The sequence below is a fragment of the Capsicum annuum genome, chromosome 11 (genome assembly GCF_002878395.1).
Source record: "Capsicum annuum cultivar UCD-10X-F1 chromosome 11, UCD10Xv1.1, whole genome shotgun sequence".
NCBI lineage: Eukaryota > Viridiplantae > Streptophyta > Magnoliopsida > Solanales > Solanaceae > Capsicum > Capsicum annuum.
The window spans coordinates 184,146,036-184,163,541 of NC_061121.1; positions in this window are offsets into that span (position 1 = coordinate 184,146,036).

The window sequence follows — 17,506 nt, forward strand, 5'->3', positions numbered from 1 at the left end:
CTTTACAAAATTCTGATGTTAGGTATTCTATTTAAGCTCTTTAGGGTGGTAATTCTAGCTCTTCCACACCTTCTTGTATTGATTAGGGTCATAGAGTTTGCAATGTATATGATGAGTTTTTCAATTTGGCTAAGAGTTTTACCCATCATGTTTTATTCATACTCATATATCAATAGTGAGAGGTTACCCTCATACAGGTAGAGCTGCTAAAATAGGTTCACATGGCAGAGGTACTGGTACTTACGGGGGTGTTCCTGGGTCTATTAAGTTAGGAGGGGAATGTAGACAATGCTATTCTTTACGCGCTAGACCACAGGTAGAGGCTTCCGATGATCTCATCAAAGGTATCATCCTCAATAACCTTCATATCTGCATCTGTGTTATTTGATCTGGGGTTGAATTTCTCCTATGTGTTCATATATTTTGCTTAGAGTTTTGATTTTACTATAGAGCCTCTGATTATGCCTATTCATGTATCTACCCAGTTATAAAACTCTTTAGTGGTGGATCATGTGTACCGATCCTGTGTTATGACATTTCCTAGGCATGATACTTCGGTAGATCTAATCATCCTAGATATGGTAAATTTTTTATATTATCTAGGGTATGATTGTTTATCTCTTTACCATGCTATTCTTGACTATTATTCTATGATCGTAACTTTAACACTAATGGGTGTGCCAAGAATAGCTTGGAATGGTATGCTCCATTTGGTTCATATGAGATTTATATCTTTCCTTCGGGATCTTCGCTTGGTAGAGAAGGTATATTTTTCATATTTGTCCCATATTCGTGATACTATTGTTGCTTAATCTCCTTCTTTAGATTCGGTTTATATCATCTGTGACTTCATGGATGTTTATCCTATGGATTTGCCTTGTATGCCTCTGAATTATGATGTTTTCTTTTCTATTGACATTGTGTCGTACACGAAGCCTATTTCTATTCCTTCTTATAAGATGGCCTTAGCTGAGTTAAAGGAATTGATGGATCAATTGTAGAAGTTGCTAGATAAGGGATTTATCCACCCTAGGGTATCACCTTGGGGTATGCCTATCTTGTTTGTGAAGAAAAAGGATAGGTCTAAGCTTATATCTATAGATTATCGGTAGTTGAACAAGATGACAGTCATGAATAAGTATCCTCTTCCTCATATTAATGATTTGCTCGATCATCCTCATAGTTCTTTGGTATTTACAATGATTGATTTGAGGTCCAGGTGTCACCAGTTGAGAATTAGAGCTTATAATATTCAAAAAATAGCTTTTTGGTCTTGATACGGTCATTATGCTTTCTTAGTCAAGTACTTTGTGTTAAAAAATGGCCAATCATGTTCATGGAGATGATGAATTGGGTTTTTTCACTCGTATCTTAAATTTTTTGACATTGTATTTATAGATGATATCTTGGTTTACTCCTTGAGTTAGGTCAACAATAAGGAGTATTTACATATTATGCTTCATAGACTAAGAGATGAGAAGTTGTATGCTAAATTTTTCATGTGTGAGTTTTGGTTAGAGTCTATCACTTTCATAGGTCATGTGGTGACCAAGAAATGTATCATGGTCGATATTACATTATTTCGGGATTGGCTAGGCCTACATCTCTTAAGGAGATTTAGAGTTTTCGAGGCTTAAAAGGCAACTACAAATACTTTGTGGAGGGTTTTTATCTATTATTGCCTCATTGACCGAGTGGACTCTAAATAAAATTTCCTTTTAATTGTTTGACTCTTGTGAGTCAAGAGTTCAAAGGCTTAAGAATTTGTTGACCTCAGCTCCTATTTTGACCATTCACTAGGAGGATATGGGTTTTACCATTTTTTGTGATACTTCTGGTGTTTGATTAGGTATTGTGTTGATATAGAAGGTTAAGGTAATAACGTATGTGACAGAACCCAAACTAGGGCCTGGCTGTGTTAGGCATCTCACGTCCAACCAAGATCGAAGAACACCCCGAATACCCAAACTATTAACGATCCTTTTCCCAATGTAAGATGAATTCCAAACTTATAACAAGATAGGATACCATCAAATGAGAGACATGGTAATAGATCGATAACAAAAAACAAAATCCACAATAATATCCAGTTGGTACATGCCCCCAACCATAGCCCAATCCAAAACCAAATAAATAATAATGACATAAGGAAATCCATATAACGAAATGGGGTATTCATTAGTATGGAAGCTCACCACTTCAGTCTGACTCAAAACTTATCCCCGAATTGCCAAGTCACTAAGTATAAGGACTGAAAGTATGGCTGGTTTCAACATCACGTGGCAATATAGCACCCGATGACAGTTAGCAAGGTGAATTCTTGCATGTAACTCATGGATAAAAATAAATTAATTCAAAACCAAATCAAACCAATACAAATAACCTTGCGCAATTACATTTATAAAGATATATATACATATATACAATGCCGGCATACGGTACAATGTTTAGTATGTATTTTATAATGTTAGTCTGCGTTGTGTAGTTTTACCATTATAAATCCACCCATGGGATATTTGTGTTAGTGTTACCCCCTAAACGGGTACCAATGCATGTAGCCATATAAATCTGAGATATCACAGATAGCCAGGGATTCTCTTGTACCCTTCATCCTCCAAGATACTTATATAAGTGTATATTCTTTGTGGAAACCGTTGTACCCCACAAGCACATGGTCATAAAGACCAACCCTTTTGTCGGTAAACATGAGTTTGCAGTGTCCATTCTTCAAACTCATATCTTTACAACTAGATATAGAAACCCCCATTACTTCCCAATTAAAAGAATTAACTCATAACCAAACCATCAATTCCAATAGTCAATTTTTAAGGCATTATAAAGTGGTAGTGTCATACTAACTATAGCTTCACAAGCAATGTCCTTAAGCCAACACTTAGGGTATTCCCATGTAAGTCGCAGACTCTATTATTATAATCACTTGGGAGATTGAACTGTACCCAACAAGGTTTGCATAAATGATTTTCTTGGGGATTCCAGTGTAATCCTTAAGGTTTTCAAAACCATTTTTATCCATTTAACCATTTTTCCATTCATTAGTTTCAAGAAATAAGTTAAACCAAAACTATGGGAATTCCATTGTACCCCTAATTCAAATTCCCACCTTTCTAATAACTACAAACCAATTTTACAGTACAAGGTTGCGGTCCTAACCAGTTCCAAAGTCCTAAGTTTAGAGAAAATTACCATTCTCAAGTTCAAGCACCATACCCATGCACCAACATGTTCAGAACAATATTTAAAACATGGAAAACAATAATTAAACAATGGGAAAACATTATTCAATGATAAGAATAACAAACCCCCATCCTTTATTTTAAAACCACAACAATACAATGAAATCCATACATTGAAATATGTGGTTTTAATAAAATAACAATAAGGGAGGAGTAACATGCCTGAAATACCAAATAATTTTGAAGAGATAGCACCCTTAGAACCTTAGATGATCACTTTCTTTGAAACCTTAGCCTTATCATGAACAAATAGCTTGAGAGAGAATTTTGGGAGTGTTTTAGTGGGAATGATATGATAATAAAGTCCTACGTAAGGTTTTAAAACATGGGGTCCAAGGGATTAAAATGGGAAATATCCAATTTGACCCAAACCTAAAATGTAAAAAAGTGTCTCAGTTGACTACGAGTCCACCATTTATTCGTAACCACTCCTTAAAACTGGTGACCAAGACTCATAAATAAGATAGTGACAAAGACCCCAGTACACTGTCCACCTTACAACTTAACCTTCCAACTCATAACTAGACCCTATAACCCGTAAGGTCTAGTCTTAGGAAACACAAAATTCAAATGTGGGAAATTCAATAAGCTTTCCATCGATACCAAATTTGTCCAAATCTGACACCCAGGTGAAGAGTTAGAGCCTTTTTAGTGAGACAATTATCACTTGAGCCTTCAGCGCGTCACGGACATAGCTCAAATGGAAATTGTGAATTTCTAGTGTTGCTCCACAATAGTGGCACATCGCTCCAAACTTCTAGGTAGCATACAAGGTGGCAACGCAATAGCTCCGCATCGCGCCACCGTGCAATTTCCCATTTGTCACTTTCCAATGACTTGGCTCGATAGTGGCGCATCGCACCAAGGATGAAACTTAAGAATTTTCTCAAAAACTAAATATGTGTCCTAGGGTTAGAAGGGTCAATTTTACACCCTATATAAGCCTTATAACATGAGATTTGGCCATAATTCAGCAGCTTAAACTCAATTACTCTCAATAACTCTCAAGAACAAGCCCTAGGGTTTTCATAGAAGGTTCAATTCCATGGGAATTAACCATCGAATTTCAAAAATCTCTTTGTCAATCTTCGTAGAATCACAAGCTAAGGTATGCATTGTGTTCATTCATGGACCCCTTTTGTCCATGAAGTCCAAGGATACCTTTTCTAAATTCTAGATTATGGCTTTCTTTATGAATTCATGATTGTATTGCTCTTGTTTATGTTAATAATGACTAATTTCATTATAATCAATGTTTAGTAATAAATTTCATGTGTAATTGATTAATAATGATGTAGATTCATATGAACTTATGAATAAACCCTTGGATGATGAAATTAGAGATGAATCATTATGTTTGATTGTTGTATAATGTTGTTTACACATTATTTGTCTATTATGTGTTTGATTAAATGCCTAGATGAAGGAAACATGCCCAACTAGTTTGATATCATGAAATCCCCAATCATGTACAAGTTTATGCGTATCACATGTTTGACAAAAAATTTCATATTATGAATTATGAATTGTGTTGTTGGTCATGTGTTCAAGTAAGTCTTGCTATGTCAGTTTCTTCTTATCGAGACCTGGAGGTACTTGTACCAGAACATTTAGCTGTGTTCCTAGAGCTATGTCATGTTTTCACGATCTCCTTAGTCAATCTATAATCTGTAGAACTAAGTCAGTCATATGACTCAGGAAATATCAGAAATCTCAGTAATCTCAGTAGTTCAGTAATCTCAGTAATCTCAATTTTTCCTAGTCAATCTCAGTATTTTCAATATTCTTAGTCAGTCCTCAGATCTCAGTAGCATTCCGTCGGTCAATGAAACTAAGTAAATTCCGTTTAGCACTGCTAAACTATACCATTAGTATCAGTTTAGTTAATCAGTTTAGCATAATTAATCAGTTCAATGTCTATTCAGATCGGAGTAAGAACTAGCACCAAGTGAACCTAAGGATGTAAACTCACCTATTATTTCAGGGTGCGATTCTATGAAGCAATCCTTGCATTCTAGAACAATGTAGCCAACATAGGTTGAGACATCACAGCCTACTATATGAGGGTAGATGAGGTGGCTTAACATGTTGTATAAGGGTTCCCAGAGTTCTCATTAGAGTTTTCTTTTATAAAAGGGTTACACACAAGTTGTTCTTACCAGTGGCGCGGTTTGACACCCTTCCACTCAGAGCACAGATTGGGCCCCAACTCAGTTATTATAGCACAATTGGGGCATGTCGGTTAGATGACTACTTTCCACACCCTCAGTTAATGTCTCAGTCTTAGTAAAAGAACTCAAATAGTTCTTCAGATTTAGGTCTGTTAGATACAGTCACTTATGTTATTAGTTATATTAGTTCTCAGAACTTATGTCATCAGTATTCAGCTTTAGGACTGTTAGATATAGTTAACTAGACCAGTTCTTCATAATCAGAACTGTCAGACACAGTAATTCATGTATCAGTAACATAGTGTCAGTTCTTCAGTATTTTGTAATACAGTATAATTCTTTCTCAATAATCAGTGACTTAGACTTCTATATCAGTAAACTCAGTAGTAAAAAATCAGTATTCATTCCTATCACGATCTTAGTTATAGTTATGTAGTCATGTATGTATTCTCATGTTTATGTTAGTCCGTTTGTTAGTATTGTTCATACATATGAACCATTTGTATTCAGCCTACCTCACTTGTATATCAGTACATTTAATGTACTGACTCATTTGCGCTATGGTGTCTTATACTATAGGTTTAGAAGCACGAGCTCCAGAAAACCAATAGCATCCCAGTTTAGCAATCAAAGTTAGTAGTGAGTCCTCATCCTTTGAGGACATGATGATAACATTACTATTTTAGTATTTAGTTTATTTCAGTAGTCATAGTTAGTTGGGCACATGTCCCATCACCTCCTTATTCAGACAGTCTAGAGGCTTTCAGACTATAGCATGTTAGACAGTTATTTTAGATTTGTTTTGGTATTGTTATACCGTTTTTAGACATTATTTTTTCAGATGTTTATCCAGTTTGAACCTTATGGCCTTTCAGCAAATATTTTCTGTATATATAGAATATTATGCAGTATTTAGGTATAGATATCAGTCATAGGTTAGCTTGTGGTCCTTCGGGGTCATAGGCATCGTGTAGCATTTCGGTTTAGAAAATCGGGGTTTTATAGATTGTGAGATCAACAAACGAACCACCAGCAGCATTATCAACTATCGACTTTGTCAATAAATTGAAAGCTCTATATAAAGTTTCCATCAAATGTATGTCTGTCATGTTATGGTGAGAAAATTGCATCAGCTTCTTCTTAAACCTCTCCCAGGTCTTATGATGGCCTTCGGTTGGTAGATAACCGTAACTTCTTACCCGGTTATTGTATTTAGGAAAATTTCATATAGTTGGAAAGGTAATTAATCTTCCTATGCAATGGCTAACTCTAAACTAAAAAATACTGAGTGTTTCCAAAATTTTATATTGGATAACTTATGACCTAAGAGTTATGTTAATCTTGAGAAATAAGGAGTATTACAATATATCCCCCTTGGGAACATTCATCCTCAAATGACACTGATTAAGCTAAGACACTAATAGACTGATCTTACACACTGAGCATGAATATCTTATGCATGACTACATAAATGAACTACTTATAAACTAAGCTCTTACACTGAACATACAAATATGATGCATGGAATTTATGACTGAAACTACTGACAAGCTAGGTTTTCATACTGAAAATGCATATTTGATAAATGACTACATGACTGAACTTAATCATCAATGCATGACTTAATATGCAATAGTAATGGATACCAAGTTAAAATTATAGATGAACATAGAACTAAGTAAAGCTAAGGAAGACTGATACCTTAAGATGGATAGGATGTTGTGGAGAAGAGGTGAGGATACTTGGTTGGCATATCTTCTTCTGCTTCCAAAGTAGCTCCCTCTACAAACTGATTTCGCCAAAGAACTTTACTATGGAGACTTCTTTGTTCCTCAGTCTGTGAATCTAATGATCGAGGATCTGTACTGGAAACTCATCAAAAAAGAGATTATTCTGAATATTTACATCCTCTATAGTAACTATGACTACTAGGTTACCAATGCAGTTCTTTATCAAGGAGACGTGGAATACTGGATGCACTAAGGCTAGATCTGAAGGCACCTCAAGCTCATAAGCTACCTTTCTAAAATATCTGATAATTCTATAGGGATCGTTATATAGGGGACTGAGCTTTCCGTTCTTGATGAACCTCTTTACCCCTTTCATGGGAGATATTTTCAAGAATAAAAAATCACTAATCTCAAAATCGAGATCCTTTCTCCTCACATCTACATATGATTTTTCTAGGCTTTGGGCAGCCCTAAGTCTTTCTCTAATTAACTAAACCTTTACTAAGTCATCGAACACAATGTCAGGCCCTACTACTGTGGCCTCACCTATCTCGAACCAACCAATCAAAGATTTACATCTCCTACCATTTAGATTTTTAAACAGAGATATTTGAATACTGGAATGATAGTTGTAATTGTATGCAAACTCAATAAATTGCAAGTGGTCATCCCAACTACCCTTAGAATCAATAATGGAAAGTGATCATCCCAACCACCCTTAAATTGACTATGCATGCTCTTAGCATATCTTCGAGAGTTTGAATGCTCCTTTCTACTTGACTATCTGTCTGAGAGTGGAGCGGTGTACTGAGATGAACTTATGTTCCAAAACCCTTTTGTAATGCTTTTCAAAAATAAGACGTAAACTGGGTACCTTTATCTGAGATGATAGATACTGGAACTCCATATAACCTGACCAACTCTCTAATATAGAGTTTGGCATAGTCCTCAGCTGAATGGGAAGTATGAACTGGCAATAAATGAGATGATTTGGTTATCCTATCTACGATAACCCTTATAGAATCTTGATGATGACGTATGAGGTAAACCAGTCATAAAGTCGTGTTCACTTCTTCTTATTTCTATGTGGGAATACGGAATGCCTGCATGGACAAACTAGGATTTTTGTGCTCAATATAAACTTGCTGCATCAAAGCATTTTGGATACAAATTCTAAAATATCCCACTTCATCCAACTCCACCAATAGATCGCCCGCAGATTGCGGTATATCTTAGTGGCCCCTAGATGATTCGAGTAACGCGCACCATGTACCTCTCGAAGAATTTGCAGCCTCAAGTCATCTACATCTGGCACACATAAACAATCGTGGCAATGCAACACACCATCTTATCTTTGTGAGAAAACCTCTACTTTTTGATCTCTGACTGACTCTTTCAACTTTACAAGAATGGGATCTCTATCCTTTTTTTCCTTCACCTCAAAAACTAGAGAGGATTCAGAATTGTTCTGCGCCCATACACTACCTTTTGTTGAATTGAATAAGCAAACACCTAGTCGAACAAGCTAATAAACTTCTTCAACTAAATTCTTCTTAATGACCTCAACATGAGCAACACTATCCATAGACAATCTACTGAAAGCATCAGCCACTACATTGGCCTGACCCGGGTGATACAGAACACTCATATCATAATCTTTTAATAATTCTAACAACCTTCTCTGATGCAAATCCAAATGTTTCTAAGAGAACACATACTGAAGGATTTGTGATCTCTGAACATATCAACATGCACCCCATACAAGTAATGCCTCAAAATATTGAAGGCAAATAATATAACTTCTAACTCGAGTTCATGAGTCAAATAATTCTTATCATTGGGCTTAAGTTATCTAGAGGCATAGGATATGACCTTACCTCTCTTCAATAGAACACAACCCAAACCTACTCTAGATGCATCACAGTATACAACAAACTCGTCTAAACCATATGGAAGAGTCAAAATTGGGGCTGAGGTGAGTCGAGTCTTTAACTCCTAAAAACTCTTCTTGCACGAGTCTGACCACTAAAACTAAAATTTCTTTTGAGTCAATCTGGACATGGGGGATGCAATAGATGAAAACCCTTCAATAAACTGATGATAATAGCCAGCTAAACCCAAGAAACTTTTGATATCTAATGGAGAAAAGTATCTAGGCCAGTTTCTCATCGCTTTGGTCATTTGAGGATCAACTCTAATGCCATCACCGAAAATAATATGAAAAAAAATACTACTAACCTTAGCCATAAATTAGCACTTACATGTCCAAGTACTATTTGAACACACGATTCATCAAGTCTATTAATGATTCTGGGGCATTAGTAATACCAAAGGACATGACTAGAAACTCAAAGTGACCATATTGAGTTTTAAAAATTGTTTTTGGAATGGCACATTCTCTGACGCTAAGCTGATAATAGCCTGATTTGAGGTCCATCTTAGAAAAATAACTAGTGCCCTAAAGTTGGTAAAAAAATTCATCGATTCCAGGAAGTGGATCTTTATTCAATTCTGTGACGTTGTTCAATTGATGGTAGTCATTACACATTCTGAGAGAACCATATTTCTTACCCACAAAAAGAAGTGGTGCGCCCTATAGGGAGACACTGGGTCTGATGAATCCCTTATTTGGGAGATCTTTCAACTATTCTTTTAACTCTTTGATTTCTACTAGATCGATTCTGTATGGCAGAATAGATATAAGCTAAGTATCTAGAAAAAGGTCTATTGAAAAGTTAATTTCCCTAATGGGAGGAACTCCAGGAAGATATTCGGGAAACACATCTGAGAATTCATTTACAGCTGGAACTTACTCAAGATAGGTAGTTTTTGAACAAGAGTCCTTGACCGACACAAGATGATAGACACATCCCTTGGATATCATTTTTCTCACTTTATTATATGAAATCAACTCACCCTTAAGCATTGTGGTACTACTCCCTTCATTTAAGGACTAGTCCATTTATAAACTGAAAATGAACTATTCTATTTCTACAATCAACTGAGGTATTGAATGAATAGAAGCAATCTATGTCGAGAATGACATCAAAATATGTCATCTCTAGCTCTACAAGATCTACTTAAGTAACTCTTTGAGATATCATATCCGGACAGTTCCTGTATACCCATCAAACTTTGATAGATTAACCTACTAGGGTAGAAACTGAAAAAGGCTTTGCTAGGATTTCTATACTGACTCTAAAGTTAACAGCTATATAAAGAATTATGAAAGATAGAGAAACTCTTGGATCTAGCAAGGAATAAATATTTAAATAGAAGATATGTAACATACCAGTGACCACATCAGCAAAATATTCCTGATCTTTTCTAGACTAAAGTGCATAAAGCCTATTTGGCCGTTGCCCACTAGTGGCACTGAAAGTGGCATCTTACTAATTTTGGCGACCTGACTGAGCTAAATAATGAGTATACTAACCTTGACAACCTCACCAAGGACATTCTCTAACTCCGTGGCTTGGCTTACCACACACAAATTAGGCATCACTTTCATCTCTAGAAACACCCTTGTGGTTTCTTCCACACATCTAAAAAAGAAGATATGTTTGAGAAATACTGACAAAACCCTATGATTTAGAGCCTGGATCCCTATCATTGTTGCTATTTTTGAACTTAGGTACTAGAGCACTAGCTGATGATGGAGCTGGAACTTAAGATTTTTGATGAAACTGGGAACTATTACCACCCTCTGACTTAGGCTAATTATAATTGAAGATACCTATTCTATCTCTCTTTTTCTACCTCTATCTCTATGATTTTAGACTCTTCTATCCGCTGAGCATGGACCATGAGCTTAGATATGTCCATCTCAGTAATCAACATCATTGTTATACACTCCATAACTCTACCATCTGACACCCCAGATACAAACTTGATTATTCTAGACCTATTGTCTGCTACTACATGGGGAACATACGTAGCTAACTGAAAAAAATTGAGGGAATACTCTTTCACACTAATACTACCGAGATTGAGGTTGATAAAATTTAACACCTTGGCTTCTGTTAGTTCTAAGAGAAAGAATCACTCTAGGAAAGCAGTATCAAAATCTTAACACTCTATGGGCTCTACATTTTTTCCTCTGTCTACCTTCCACTACTTAAACCATGTATGAGATATATATTATAGTTGATAGGCAAATAACTCAGCACTCTCACTGGAAGTAACTCCTATAATATCTGTGACTTTCTAAACCTGATCGAGGAACTCCTATGGATCCTCTTCTGGCTAAGATCCCGAGAATAAAGGAGAATTAATTTAGATGAAATTTTGAATGCTGGCTGCAGTAGTATTGGCTAATGGGTTGGTAAGAACAGTAGATGGCCATTCATTCAGAGCTGCTATAAAGTTGGCTAGAGTAGTGAATGCACCTCTGAATTTTGCATAAGAGACATGCTTGCCCAGGGGATTTTCCTAAACGGGCTGAGGTGCAAACTGATTTTAATTCTCCTTTTATTAGTCTTTTGAAATAAATTAGATTGAGAGTTTAACTTGAGCTCATGCTCACTCACATGATATGAATACTTAAAGAAAGTAAATGGTTTCCTAAACCATCTCATAGCCTCCTATCCATAAGTGTGGCATGCTACACACCCATGCATAAGACTCTACTAGGTGCAGCTTTCAGACATCCTAGGACACTGTTGAACCTTAGGCTCTTATACAGAGTTTATATCTCCCCAAGTCTATACCCCAGATGCTACATGGTGATTATGACCTCGAAAGACGACAAGCTAACCCATGGCTAATATTTGTTATGAGAACTAAAACATGATACTGTAATAAATGTGAAATAATAGGTTTAAATGCCATAACGATAAAAATATCTAAAATACTGATAAATTATATCATCTGAAATAGCAATCTGTACAACTAAATACTATCTAAAAACTAATCTAAAAAGCCTCTAACTAGAACTCTTAGAAAGTGGAGTTAATGGGACAATCACCCAACTAACTCCATCTACCAAAATACTGAGTCTACTGAAATAATGAAATAAAAAATATCCTCAATGATGAGGACTCACTACTAATCTATTACTGCTGGGTAAATCTGAGTCTATCTAGTAGGTTAAAACACCTTTGGAACCCTCATCTAGTAGGTTAAAACACCTTATCAGCCCTTAACTAGTAGGTTTGATATCTCAACCTACGCTGGCTTTGTAATTCTAGAACTCAAGGATTGCTTCTAGAAATCACATCCTCTACTAGAAGGTGAGCCCCCATCCTTGGGTTCACAAAGTGTTGAATCTTACTCCCAACTGAAAGACATTAAACTGAGTATACTGAAATGGACTGTACTGATACTGAGCTTACTGAGTTTTCCTGAGTTTGGTAACTGACTAATTTCTACTATGTTTTGTAACTGACTGAGAGTACTAGTTATCATGACATGACTGAGATTCTTTGACTAACACTAGCTCTAGAAACATAGTTAAATTATCGAGTATTAAATACCCCCAAGACTCGATAATATGAAAAATAAAGCATAATATATTCTTGAAAATCATAATAATGTATACTTGTCCATAGTTCACTCACAGAGGCATTTAATCAAACACTTGTAATGCATCTACTTATACATAAATGAAGAGTACATGCTATCATGTTATAATGGCACTATTTTATTCACATAGGCATTTTATCAAACACACGGGGAACCCGGTGAATCTGAAAGATTTAATGATCTTATGATAATGCCCAGTGAATTCGGAAGATATAGTAATATTATGATGGCACCCAATGAATTGAATGATATGTTACAGATATGATGATGCCCGGCGAATTCAGAGGATATGTTGATGCTATGATGATGCCTGATGAATCCGAAAGAGGTAAAGATGTTATGCTAATGTTATGTGTGTTTACTATATGTAAATACATGGATTTGTGAAAGGTTATGCCGTGTATGGATAAACCCATTTGTTTTCTTAGGATATAATGTCTTCCTTGGTGAGTCGTTATTCATTCTTTATCATTAACTGTTAGTTAAGAGGTGTTACCCTTGCCAACTGTAATTAGTAACTAAAAGTAGTTTTTGCTGAGTATTGGGTTAAGGCTAATTGTAAGGTGTAATATTGTATAGAAGTAAGGACTCACCTAGTAAATATACTTGAATTAGATAAATGGTTATGTTATGAAATTTTGCATAGTAAAGTGTCTTATGTGATAACTAGTTGTCCCTAATAAGTAGTTATGAGTTATTGGTTAGAAGCCTAGTAAACTAGTTGGTGGATCTTACTTAGCTAAAATACGTAGACTAGTCCTTAAGGTTGTAACAGGCCCAATGATAATAAACTAGAATTGTATGATGAATAGTTAAATAGACAACTAACATATAATATCGTTGTTATCTTAATTTATGATTTATAAAATTAGGATGCTTACAAGAAAACAACTTTACGATAGGTTAAAAAATAATTGTGTTGCTGATTTGTAGCTTCTTTATTTGGCGACCAGCAAACTATAAGATTATAAAACTAAGTGTCCCATGGAAATGGATGCTATTTAGATTAGACTAGACATGGAGTTTACTAATGAGTTAGAGATTGAATAAATATGTGGCTACTCTATGGTGATAGTAGTTTTGTTGTATTAAATTATGGTATTGATGATGATTGTAAAACTCGGTAAAAAGCAATGGTGGAAATATGAAACCTGGGGCTTAAGTTTGTTGTGTGGGTAATTGTGCTTTGATATGTTAATGAATTGATTGTTAGGTATACTCTCCGGTGGTATGGGACCCCATGATGAGTTCCTTGCTTTGTGTTCTATGGGTGTAAATCCGGCGGTATGACACTTCATGGAAAGTTCTTTTCCTTTACACTCTAAAGTTGGTAGGTGTAATGATTATGGTAATTATAAGACTATTATGATATGTGTTGTTATAGAATGTAGTACTATTGTTCTATTTTATTTGTTATCTTGTACTGTGATATCGGGGAAGATGAAGGTTCAATTCTATACCTTGACTTTGTTTATTTTCTTACTTTATATCATCCTTGTATCATAATTTTTCTTAGTCGCCGGATGATGCCAACTGAGTAGCCATATTTTTGAACTCATACTATACTTCTATACCTTTTTGGTGTAGACCTGATTTGAAATTACTTTTGTTGAGCCGAGATTGTATTGTGTTGATCATTAAAAGACAGGGTGAGCTCTTGGAGTTTAAGTCTCCAATTTTGTTTCCACTATCCTTATTCTGTCTTTCGTATTTGAGACGAATATATGAAACTATTTAATACTACTAACACTTTTAGTTGAAATTCCTATAGTTGAATCTATATGATCTTGTACTAATACTATCAGGTCATGGGATTGGTATTAAAATATCAGTTGTCTTTATTGTAGAATGTTGTTTCTTATGTTGTGTCCTCATATAGGGTCCATATTGGACGTTTTTACCAAGGTAACATATTTCCCCAGCTCTGAGTTACAATGTTGTCTAACCTACTGGTGAGTTATAGGAGGTGCCTTCATGACTTAGAAATCAGATCATGACATATATAAATTTGATCCTCAATTTGAGAAATTGTGAAATTGGGTCTCAAGGATCAATTTATGAAAACAACTCTTTTTGTAGAACCTGATATCTTTTTTAAGTCTAGAGAATCAAATTTCATAGGGTAGAATCAAACCAACTCATCTTTTATATTCTATTAACAATCTATTGACTTCCCTTTATTACTAATTTATCTTCTCTACTTTTCCGGCAACCAAAACTGACAAACTATTAACAAACACTCACTCACGTTTTAAACACTTAACCACACCCTCAACAAAAGGCACACAACAACAATAACTCCCCGTATTAGTCTTCCCCAGCCACACTAACAACAATGAACAATTAGCTCATTCCTTTATTAACCACATTTTTTCTCAACCCTTAATCTTCTATATACACAAAAATAACAACAAACAACAAAAGCCAAACGACTAATTCTTCCATTCCACATACAACACTAACACAAAAATCACATCCTCCATTCCATTCCACCACCACTAACACAACAAATAGCAGTAGCAAGTAAACACCACCACCCACAAACGATCTACCAATGCCACTACCATAAACAACAACAATAAGACTAACACACTAATTACACCTAATCAACCTTATACTTTTCATTTTCTTCACAAACTCTTCTTTATCTATCCCACTCCTTCACCAACCTCTAAATACACGCTAAAAAACCCTACAAAAAAAAACCCCATTAACGCAATCAAAGTACCTCCAATAATATTTCACTAAAAATAATAGAAAAGACCTACGAGTTTGAAAATATAAAAAATAAGAAAAGGTTTGCTGATCCATGTCGTATTTTAGATTTCGGGCAAGACACCAACAATTTTTTTATTAAAATTCAATTTAAAAGACATTGATGTCTAATTTTTCATATCTTGTTTTTATTTTATGTGAATATATCTACCATTTTGGTTCAAAAAATTCTAACTATCATTTACTAATTATTTAATCTCGTGTTGAAATCCTGCTTAAATTGATTGAAAGTTTATTTTTTGATTATGTTCACAAATAGTAAATTTTCAGAATTTTTGTTTAATTATGATTGAATTGGTATGAGTGTGTTTCACGTTGAAAAAATTTGTAACTACGTTTAAGATCTTTAATCAAATTAACCATCAATGTGTGTTAGTAAATAGAAGTTTTGATAATTTCTTGTGCTTGAGTGGATTGGTTATGCTCTTTAGTTTTTCTCTTTGACTATAAATGTATTCATTCGCTGGAAAATGTCTTGTGGTACCTTGTAAAAATGGATTTCAATCATGATTATGACCAAGGACGTTAGGTGAACCATAGATTATGCTATCATATTATTATTTTATACTGTATAATCGGTTGAACATTATTTCTTATTTCTATATATTGCTTATGTGTTTGTTTATTTTTGTTTGAATTATTTTCTTATCATATAATGACCCTCTAATACATGATCTGCATGCATTTTTGGTGTTTTGAGCCTTCCCACAATGATTAATGATCATTTTTGACTTGCCAGAATTATCAGTTTGGTTATCAGACAAACCATTTAGATTTTAGGCTCAAATCATTATTTTTGAGATTTCAATTTTTAGGATTTTGTTTCAGACCAAAAATACAAATAGATGACCTCAGATAAGCATTTTAATAAAATTATCAATTCCAAAATGTTTTATTTTATGGTATGGGGACCCTTTGTTCAGGTCGTAAGGATTTCAAACTTATTTTGGGATATTGAGCAGATTAAATGAAAAATAAAAACTATAGGTATGGGCCCCATATTTATTTAAAATATTGTCAGATGAAAGTTTTGATGGTTCTATTATGTTCAGAACATCAAATTTAGTATGGTAGCAAAGTTTATATTCATGCACAGGGTTCCGAACAAATCTTGAGCACTCGAGGAAGGCCATTCTGGACGTAACAAAATCTGGTGTAAAGCACTTGATAGGATGGTTTAAGCGACTATTGGGTCTATTTAGAAATCAACTCTTTAGTGCCCAGGGTTCGCTTTGCAGCCGTGGCCCTTTGGCGGTGGTGCACTTTAGTACCCAATGGACGTTAAATGGGTTCTTGCTCTAAAGCCATTAGGGCCTCTTTAGCAGCACTCGCTACTATTGCCAGACCATATTTTTCTTTGATTTCCATTCTAATTATTTGTAAAATCCTTTGAAATTAGGTCTTTGGAAGCATGATTAATATGATTAGTCTTATTTGGACTATTTAGGCTATGGTGGTGTGGTAATTTAGGTTGAATTGACTTAGTTGCTCATGTTCTAGGTGGAATTGCTATCTTAGGGCTAATTATGGCTTAATCAACATCTAGAAGTTAATTTATATATATTAGCCTAGCCAAAGGTAGAAGCCTGTATGAAATGGATTTCAAGGATTAGAACTGGGCCCCTCAAGCCTAACTTAGGCTAAGACTTGTTTTAACTTTCTTGACTTATATTCACATGATATCTTGTTTGACATAGATATGACTAATGATCCTTTAGTATATGTTTCCTATGTGACTTGGCGGATTATAATGATTTTTCCCCAAATTATTATCTTATGGTTAATTCGAATACAATATTAGGCGTAAGGTTGTTATTATGATGTTATTGTTATACCACATATCTATTGGTCCTAAGGCAATGATTATGATATTGTTTGAGTTCTAGGAACTATTCTATCCTTATAAAGGAAGTGGCCATAATTTATAGGCATATTGATGCTTACAATCATACTATTTTGGTATTTGTGATGGAATGAATAGATTTGGTACAATCATGATCACTTAGATAATATATGGTACAATTTCAACTAAAATATAGTTTTATTACTCTTT